Genomic DNA, 10,535 nt, shown 5'->3' on the forward strand with positions numbered 1-10,535 from the left:
TTCCCTGCCTCTCCCCATCATACCGAGGACAGCTTCGTTTGATATCTTTTTGGTCCACGGAATCTTCAGCATACGCCTATAGACCCACATCTCAAAAGCTTCAATGCGGCTGGTCATCATGGTTTTCAGAGTCCACGTCTCACCTCCGTGTAGTAATACTGTCCAGACGTAGCTCTTCGCGAATCTCAATCGCGTATGAAGATTGAGATGCTTGTTTGTAAGCGCCGCCTTCATTTTTACAAATGCTGTTCTAGCCATCTCGATGCGGATTCTTAGATCTTCATCTGGGTCCATCTCTTCATTCAGCCAGGTACCCAGGTATTTGAATCTTTTTACTCTTTCTATCACCTCTCCATCCAAGGTTAGCTTCCCGGTGTCTGTTTGCATTCTATCTACTATCATAAATTTTGTCTTCTTTAGATTTATGCGCAGACCTCTTCGATTGCTTTCTTGATGTACACGGTCTAGAGATCTTTGCAGGTCTGCTAAATTTTCGGCGACTAGTGCCGTGTCATCAGCGTATCTTATATTGGTGATCGTCTCGCCGCCCACCTTGATGCCCTCCGCTTCTTGGAGAGCATCGTGGAAGATGGATTCGGTGTAGGTGTTAAAAAGAATAGGTGATAGGATACATCCTATATACATATATATGTATATATAAAAATATATTATATTTCGCAAAAAATAACATTATAATTAAAATAAAACTAATAGAATGTTTCAACTAGAATTTAATAGGTACTTTTATATTTACCATTAAAAGGTCGCCTTGAAAATGTTATAAAAGAGATCAAATATTATTCTAAGATCAATTTTGTATGCAAATATTGGTTTATTAAAAAAATTAAAAAACAATATTTAACGTAAATTTTTGTAAAATTATCAACATTAGCTTTTTTTCAAATGGTTAAATTTTATGAATAATTCTTTAACCATTCCACTAGGTACATATTATATTTAGATATGTACGCTCTGCAATATCAACACATGCATGTTGAAAATACGTACTATACAATAGTAGCAATGTCAGTGACACGTTCATCGTTCACTCTTCAACATAAGATTCTCAAAGGTTCACTCCATTATAATAATACCGAGCTATTTTATACAATTCCAAGACGGAGAAGAAGAAGAAGACGCGGGAATATTTTCTGAACGAATTTTCGCGTAAATTTTTCCGAGTTTGGCGCCGCCTTCGCCAAATTGGTTTCGAAGGAGAGCCGATTGTAAACGCAATCTTGTCGGCAAATGTTGATTCTGGCAGCTGCTCCGTGATGGATACCCCAGTCATCTCACCCGTCCCAGATCCAACCCGCCTACCACCCCATTCCCCTTGCCCATTATGCGGTCTTTTACACTCGACAGACGACCCCTTATACAGACCCATTGCCATAACATTAGCCAAACATTGTCATATTTACAAAAGGAACGCGTTCTCCCAAGAGGCGACAGTAGCTCCACCAGGGAATCCACACAAACGCCTCCTACACACTCGCTTCAGAGTGTGATTCGTGTATGACGTGCCTTAACTTTGATGGAGCTTTACCGAGAGGCGTAGTTAGACTCTCACAGTCGGTATATGTGAATAATAGATGATTTGTAAGTATGAGCTTTCGAGGATCAAAATGCATACGAGAGATCATAGACATCAACTTTATGGTGCTATTTTCAAGCGCATTTAGAAAAATATGCTGTTTTGCATGTCAGGGGATAAGCTTTAGAAAATTATATTTAATACTTAAGAGCTCTTTGAAGTTCAAGAAAGCTATATAATTCTTCAATTGCATTCAAGATTACAATAAGTGTTAGAATTTTAAAGATGATTTCATATAAATATATACGAGTACAATGTGGATTGAAATATAGAAATTATTTATTTATTTAATTTTATTTAACTTAAAGTTCGGCCATTGAGACATTGCAAGCGTCCCTAATGCGACACAATGGTGTATAATGTTTGTTTATTTAATTTTATTTAAAGTTAAAGTTTGGCTATTGAGGCATTGCAGGTGTCCCTACAATGGTCGAAAAATTAAAAACATATATTAAGTTCTACATACATATATATATTGTATTAGTTTTTGGCTTTGATCATATGAATCGGCCCTACGACTAAAGCGCGCAATAAGGTATAAGCGCGTCAATATATGTAATTGCGAACTATATATAATCTTCTTCGTCTTTAACATTTTTGTGGATATATTTAAAAAAATGGTTTTGAAATAAAATACGTAAAAAAATATATGATATTTCCACTACCTCTTCTATGTACATTATTATATTTTTCGTTACTCAAATAGTATTTTACTTTATATATTCGATTAAATAATAAGTAGAGATCTGAATTTATCGGAATTTGCGCTAAATCCAATGCAATAACATCAATTTAAAAGTTGACTAAAAATAGCTGGCTTTTTCTTTCCGAACGGCTTTTCTATTTCTGATTTTTTTTCACGCAATGAGTATGTTTTACTTTTAAAATATATTTTAAAATAAAATACATAGGAATAAATCATTGTTTACTTTATTTTTTCGCCGACATAAGAGCGCTTATGTATAGTCAGCGCTCTTATGTCGGCGCGCTTATATCGGAACTCCGTATGAAAGAATATGCACATTCCGATTTACAATAAAATTGAAATGTCAATTAAAGCATTAATATGTCAGCATTTAAAAATGTAGTTGTTAAAAGTTTCATCTATTGAGTTGTTTTCCTGTTTGGCTGAAATAATTGCTTCTAATTTATTAGCTACATAAAAAATTCAGATATGTAAATAACTATGTATGTATGTATGTACATAATTCCGATCAATTAACAACGATTGCCACAATGATTGATCATTTGAATCGAACATTCCATATAAAATATGCGAGTTTCGCTAAAAGTACATACTACGCATACAAAGGTATAGTACGTTCGTGTCAGATGCGCGCTGGCGGGGCTTTTATTAATGTGTTTCGTGTACATTTGTTAGTAATCGGCGTTGGGTACAAATCTCGTGTAATTTGTTAACGTCAGATCGGTGGACACATTTTTTTTTTACTTTTTTGAGCGTGTCGACCCACAAATAAAAGAGCAAACATCGCGATATGATATCAGTCCATTTGCGGCAGGGCTTTTATTAACGAGCGCCGCTTCAGGGCTGGACTCGACGTCCCTACCACCCCCATCCGCCCACCGCAAGAAGGGGTGGGACGAAGGTAAGGTTCTCGGGTCGTGACGTTTTGACGAGGGGATCACGGTGAACGCGTGGACACCCTGAAGGGACAAAGCCCGACTCGTACTAGGACCCCGAATAATACCCTAAATTAATGTACTCAACCCCTTCGTTACCGCTGACGTGTGACGGTGAAAACTATCCCACTTGAAAATACACCGACTTGCCTACGGTCTAAAATATCTGCAATTTTTGCAAACTGATTCTATCTGAACCTTTGGACGAGAAAGTATTGATTTGAAAAAACATACAAACATCGTCGATTTTTTTATTTGAAAAGTGAAACACAATTTCATACCAAAGAAATGTAAGTTCTGAATTTGATCAAGATATAAAAATCATGCAAGAAAGTCAGGAGACATCTCCTACTAACACGTATGTATATTAGCATTATACTATTATATAATTTATTAGTGAAGTATAAATATATATGTATGTACATATATACGAGAGATAATGAGAGCATATAATTGAAAATTTTATAAGACATATTGTAAAAAAGATAAAGTTAAAAGCGTTTAAACAATTAAAATCTGACAAGACGAGTGGGTGGTGAAAAGTCAAACATATAAGGTTTCTGATCACTAACGTCAAGATGTCGAAAATTTTTGCATTTTTAAACGTGTCATTACGATTATTTTTCACCATCGAACTTTAAAAATCGATTGAAATTTCCATCGTTGTTCAAACCGCGTAAAATAGCAAAGTTTTAAAACGATCGGAAGACTGTAGGAATTTTAGCTCGATCGTTTGCGAAGCGAACATAGAAAAGCCTAGTAAAAACTGGAATGATTGGGCCTTACTATAAAGAATACAAGACGTACATAAACATTGTATACGTATAATCTACATACTATGAATTTAAAGAAAGCAGTATACTAAATTTGAAATTTTATCATAAATGCAGAAGGACTTCAAAAAGATTTTTGAGAGGGAGAAGAGCTTGTTTTCTTAAAGGTGGGGGTTGAAAGAGTTAGACCGTGTCTAGGGATTTTCTTTTCGTACGTTTTGAGACGTTTTGTAGAATGACATTGTATATTGGTGATTATATACATAGATGATTACTTCATATTGTTCGGGAAGGATGAGGCACTGAGATGAACATATGTATGTACATATGTACATTATTTCGAAAGAAAATTTGAATGTATGTTTGTTTTTTTGGTTCGCAGGGTCCGTGATGTTCAATTTAATAAAAAAAACAAATATTCAAATCAATTTAAACAAAATGAATCTATTCAAATAAATTTAATCAAAGAATTACCCATGTTTAAGCGGTTTATATTACAAATACCGAGCGAAGCCGGGTAAAACCACTAGTAGTATAATACAAGTGATGTAATTTAAAATTAGAAACAACTACCTGCAGAATACATTATGTATGTATGTATGTATGTGAGGATGAATGCATAAGAGCATTCGCGGCTGGAGTGCAACTCAACAAGTATGTACATATAGTACACACACAAACGAACGGATGGAAGCCTGCACTTATCTCAAATATTAAATTTGCAAGTCAGTTTGCACATAATTGTCACACCGCTGTACAGTGGACGGACAAAGCCGAGCAGGTAATCCAAATCAATGTGGCGAAGTAAACGGCTGCAGCAAGGTCCAAGACTTATGTACAATGCAAAGCGAGCTTACACAGGTGAGGGGTGATGGGGGGGGGGGTGAGGTGTAAAAAGAGAGGGGGATGGGGGTGGCATCTACCTGTAATTAATTCGCGCGATAGCCACCGGTAAAGCCTCCCCGACGTCGCAACGTCATCATTTGTAACCGAACAACACAACAAACAAAAACAATATTAGCGGACACAAAAGCTCGGACGCGGAAAATGGAAAAGCGCCATCCGAGCGTGCGTGTAATGGACAGCCTTGAAAAAAATTAAACGGCTAAAGCTCCTCCTCGGAGGGCTTTTCGTGTCCTGTCTCTGAGAGAGATAATTGTTCAGAATACTTTCGGACGAAATTCCATTACGAATTTGCCATCTCTAAACTCACGGTGAAATACATACATACATACATATAATACATACACATATTCATATATGAAATTCAGTATTTAATGATAGTAACTAAATGTTTTCAAAAATGAATCAAAATAATGATGAGCTGAGGGAGGAGATGTAATCCGGTATTTGGGCCGTGTTCAAACGGGTTCTAGAACACTTACCTCCTGGACACATACCCCGCGGACACATACCCCCGGTTGAAAACCCCCTGAACATTAGCCCTCCGTGAAAATAACCTCCCCCCCGTCAAGTATAAAAATTGACATTATCTTTAATAAAAAGTCATTCTCAATGCTAATTTATTTCAGGCAGAAAAATACAGATTCAGAAATACAGATATTAATAATGCATATATCAGATTCTTTATAAATAATCAATAATCAATAATAAAAAATCAGTAATCAATAATAATAATAATAATTGAAAAATATACAAAACTCTTTCTTTTCCTTTGTTCGATTTTACAAATTCCATCATGGATAGTCTATGGGTCTCTAAAATATTTAAAATATAATAATAATAATATAAACTTCTATTAAAATTTACTTTCAATACCATAGAACGCAAACGCTAACTGGTGACTAAAAATCTTTTAAATTGATATTTATTCTATTTACAACAATAAATTGTAATTAAATATTGTATATAAATTGAGATTAAATATTGTATATGAATTGAAATTAAATATTGTATATAAATTGAAATTAAATATTGTATATAAATTGAAATTCAATATGCTCTACCACACTTAATTTATTCTTATTTATTACTTTACTCTATTATTAATTATTAATTTTAAACAATTTTGATCCACGGCGGGAGGGGGGGGGGATATTTATATATTTTCACGGGGGTTATGTGTACAGGGGGTACATGTCCGGATACCGTTCAAACGCTACTGTTTGTATCTTCCAAAATATGGCATTTTGCATCCGCTTTAGTATTATATATGTATATACATATATTGACCCGTAGTATTTTCAGCATTTTATTACTAGTTTATCTCGATTGAGATTTTTAGTTCTTGTGGGTTGATTCGCTGAACGTTTGCCATCGTCAGGTTGGCCGAGTGGTCTAAGGCGCCAGATTTAAGCTCTGGTTCCCGCAAGGGAGCGTGGGTTCGAACCCCACACCTGACAGTGTTACGTTTAAGTTCTACTTATCTTTTTGCATTGATGACATAATGAAATACCACTTTTTTTTCTTCAGAAATTCTGTTTATTCATCTGAAAATCACATTTAATATGCTTTATATACATATTATAATAATAAAGTGTTCCAAAATTATTTAGTATTTTTATATTTAATATACGCATAGAAAAATTAATAAATTTAGAAAGCATATAAAATCATAATGTATGTACATATATATGTATGTATTGTGGATATCCGAATTGCGAGGTGTTGCTCGGGCATATAGAATTTGAAAAAGATTGTACTTTTTAGAAAATTTTATATGTACTACATTATAATTTATATTATTATAATTTATATGGACGAGAGGATTGCATTATTCTCCCCATCATCTGGAATAAAAAAGTTACTATTATTATTATAATCAGAAATTTATGTAGGTCATAAGTTTCTGAACTATGTATTTCTAATTTTATTTAAGTTTGGGCCATTGTGGTATTACAGGAATCCCTAATGCGTCACAATGATCGAAAATATATTAGAAGAGAAAAAAATATATACGGACAAAAATACACTTATAAATAATTTAAAAAAAGCATTATAATTATAGTAGATGAAGTAAAAATATCAAATAAACAGAATATACATATAGTATGGAATATCTTGCATCTACAGCTAGCATCAATGTATGTATGTATCAGAACCAGCCGTAAAAACAAAACATCCCTGCTACATATGTAGGTCCAAATGGAAGTGAGAAGAGTAATATATTTATGTATAAAAGAAATTGTATTAATAATACAAAAATACATAATAAATATATTAACAAATGTAATTTTTATTATTATTTAATTATATTAGATATATTTATATTAGAACCAGCAGCATAGATCAGTGGTTAACATGTAATGATTTCAACTGAGTGATGATGAATGATTCAATCCCTGCCCCGGTGTTCCTGGCCAGACCATGGATTTGAGACCGTTTCCTGTCAAAATTTTCCAATTTATCTAATTTCGTTGAAATGATTCCAAAAAATTGGCAAGTTTGTTATATTTCTCACAACATTCAAGTTTTCAACATCGAATTTGCTTATTTATAAAATGCTGCAAAAATGTTTGTCAAATTAATCCATAGATGTCTTTATGAGGCTCTGTAAAATTGCTTTATACATAATTTTTTTATCGATGTTTATAACTTGGCATCGGGGTTTACCTGTCAGTTCTTCCTGGTATATGTACATATACATATAAATATGTATACAATAAAATAAAATGTAAATTTAAAACACATTTTAAATATAAATAATAATTGGAAAATATGTATATGTGTCGTTCTAATTTTTGTCGTTTATCTTTCACTAGTGGTTTTACCCGGCTTCGGTTGGTATTTGTAATATAAGCCGATTAAACATGACTAATCTAATAGTAAACCTTTTTTTAAATTTATTTGAATAGTTGTATTTTATATAAATTTAGTTGAATACTCACTTGTTTTTTTTATTAAATTGACTGTCACGAACAAACAAACATATACATTTACTGTCTCTTTCGAAATTATATGTATACCAGAATCCGGCACCTGCGCCCCCGGAGCCTTCGCCCCCTTGGGCTTTGCTCCCTATGGCTTCGCCCCCGGAGCCTTTGTCCCCGCCCCCGGAGGCTTTGTTCCCTAGGACTTCGTTCCCGGGGACTTCGAATCCTTTGAATCGAAAAAAAATCGAATCTGTGCCTATGAATCGAAAAAAAATTCAACGTGTCGTCTACGAACGAACTAACCAACTAATGTTACATAGAAAGTCTCTTTCGAAATTATATATTAGATTTGCTATTTTCCAACTTGTCGAGTCCCATAAATTTTCCAATCACTAGTAAAAAGATTAACAATCGAGTACACAGAAAGAAAGACAGTCTCTATATTTCAATATTGTCGAGAGCGACTTCGACAAAGCAATCGCAAATGCAACATTCAATGTCGGTCGACCAGCGCCGCTCAAAGTGTGGGACCATCCAATCCAGAGGGTGAGGGGGTGAGACTGCGCGTGACCGGCAAGGGAAATCTCCAAACGAGGAAGAGACCACCTTGAGACCGCGTCGATTTTAAATTTGTACACGTTTGCCAGGTCACGAGCCAGCACCGGGCGGCACAATTACCTTTGTGCGCCCCTGGCTCGTCTGGCCGCCCCCTATTGCCCCCCCCCGTTACCGTAGTGTGCCCCCCGTGTATTGATTGGGGAGAGAGGCGTAGATGCGCGCCCCTGCACGTTGCCTCACCTTCTGCAACTGCTCCGCTATTTTAATGACGATATGATGACCCAATCTGTTTATTCTTAACCGGAGGTTTGACACTAACTTTCACGAGACAGTGTTTGAACTTGAGTTTGACGCAAGAATTGTAATCAAATTCCAGCCATTAGCGGATTCAGAAAACGGTCAAGGGGGGGCAATTCAAATAAAAAAATAATACAAACAAAAAAATCTTGTTAAAAGCACTAGGCCATAAATTGTAAGAACGTATTTTTTACATAGATAATAGCGTGAAAGATCACTTTCATCTTGCATTAAATGGACTAAGGTCCATTTACCTGGAAGGGTTGTAATAAAAACAATCGTACTATTATTTAAAATTAAAATAGGAAGAAGTAAAGTATATTTATAATAATAAAAATACATTGTGAATATTTAAATACTAGTGTAGGGCCCGTTGATTTCAACGGGTGGTTTCGAAAAGAAATTGAAACTCGAATAAAAATAAAGTTAAAGATATGGAATTGACTGGTTTCGGAAAGACAAAGGCAGAAAAAAATGAAAATTATGAAAAAAATGAAAAATATGAAAATAACGAAAAATATGAAAAAAATGAAAAATATGAAAAAAATGAAAAAACTGAAAAAAATGGAAACAATGAAAAAGATGAAAAATTTGAAAAAAATGAAAAAAAATGAAAAAAACTAAAAAACTAAAAAACTGTAAAAACTGAAAATAATGAAAAATATGAAAATAATGAAAAATATGAAAAATATGAAAAAAAAAATTTTTTTCGATTGTCGACGAAAGCCGAAGTCGATTGTCGATTGTCGACGAAAGCCGAAGATACGCGAATGATTGGTTCCCCATACTTGTAAAGGGTATTCGAATATTATGTACGTAATTTAGAGCATTTTTCCTATCGACACGGCAGTGTAGTGGTTAGCGTGAATGTTCTGAACGCGGGGACCCCAGCTCGATCCCGCGTTTTGGAATTAATTTTATTTTTCAAATATCGCTAAAATATAAATTAATTTCAATAATTTCAATTAAAAATATATATTTAATTGTTTTATATGAAAAGAAAAAAAAATGGTTCAAAACCTCGCTAAATGAAATTATTAAAATTACGTATTTTTATATGGCGAGAAGGAATATTTCAATTAATGTTTAAAAAAAAAAGGGCGAAATGAAAAATTGGATTTGGCACGATGTCCGAGACCATTATCTCATTAGACCCATATTCAGGCTATTTGGGGTGATCGGTTCGAGTCGCGACAAAGTCGTCTCGTCGAAAAATAAATTAATCGATTTTTATCGATTCGTTCATTATGTTCGGCGAGAGTTAGGACACACACACACACCCACACACACACACACACACACACACCCACACACACACCCACACACAGATTACCGTCGTTATATATATGATGAAAAATCAAAAAAAGTAAACAATATGAAAAATTAAAATAAAGATTTTCAGATACATATGTATGTATTGTGAGATTTTAATAAAATTTTATACAACCGGCTTTTAACAATTTAATAAAAATACAAAATTTAATACAACCGGAAGTAGAAGTTTACTTCCGCACAGAATTGAGTTTGCATTGAATTGTGCATAGAAAAACTATACGATTAATATTATTATCATATTTGTATTCGGTGGGAAAAAATATATCAAAAAATTTACATTTCAATGATCGGTAGCAATTGAGAAAATAAAGATACAAGTTTAACGTAAAAAATGAAGTCGTTGCGGTAATTTGTGTTAGCAAATTTTTGCAGTTTCTTATAGTTGAATAGTTCCAATTTAATAATTGATTAAAATCATGGCGATATCGAGTAAAAGTCTACTTTAAAATCCTTTGTGAAATTTTAAATTTTTACAAAAAAATATCAAACTCGGTGGTGGGTATT

The 10,535-nt window shown here is 33.9% G+C and overlaps 1 non-coding gene across 1 annotated transcript; it reads left to right on the forward strand.

Moving 5' to 3' along the window:
* Positions 1-6,287: 6,287 nt before the first annotated feature.
* Positions 6,288-6,371, forward strand: TRNAL-UAA (transfer RNA leucine (anticodon UAA)). Its single transcript has one exon. It is a non-coding gene; the product is annotated as a tRNA-Leu (tRNA).
* Positions 6,372-10,535: the final 4,164 nt, after the last annotated feature.

This window comes from Arctopsyche grandis, chromosome 5, assembly GCF_051622035.1.
Source record: "Arctopsyche grandis isolate Sample6627 chromosome 5, ASM5162203v2, whole genome shotgun sequence".
Classification (NCBI taxonomy): domain Eukaryota; kingdom Metazoa; phylum Arthropoda; class Insecta; order Trichoptera; family Hydropsychidae; genus Arctopsyche; species Arctopsyche grandis.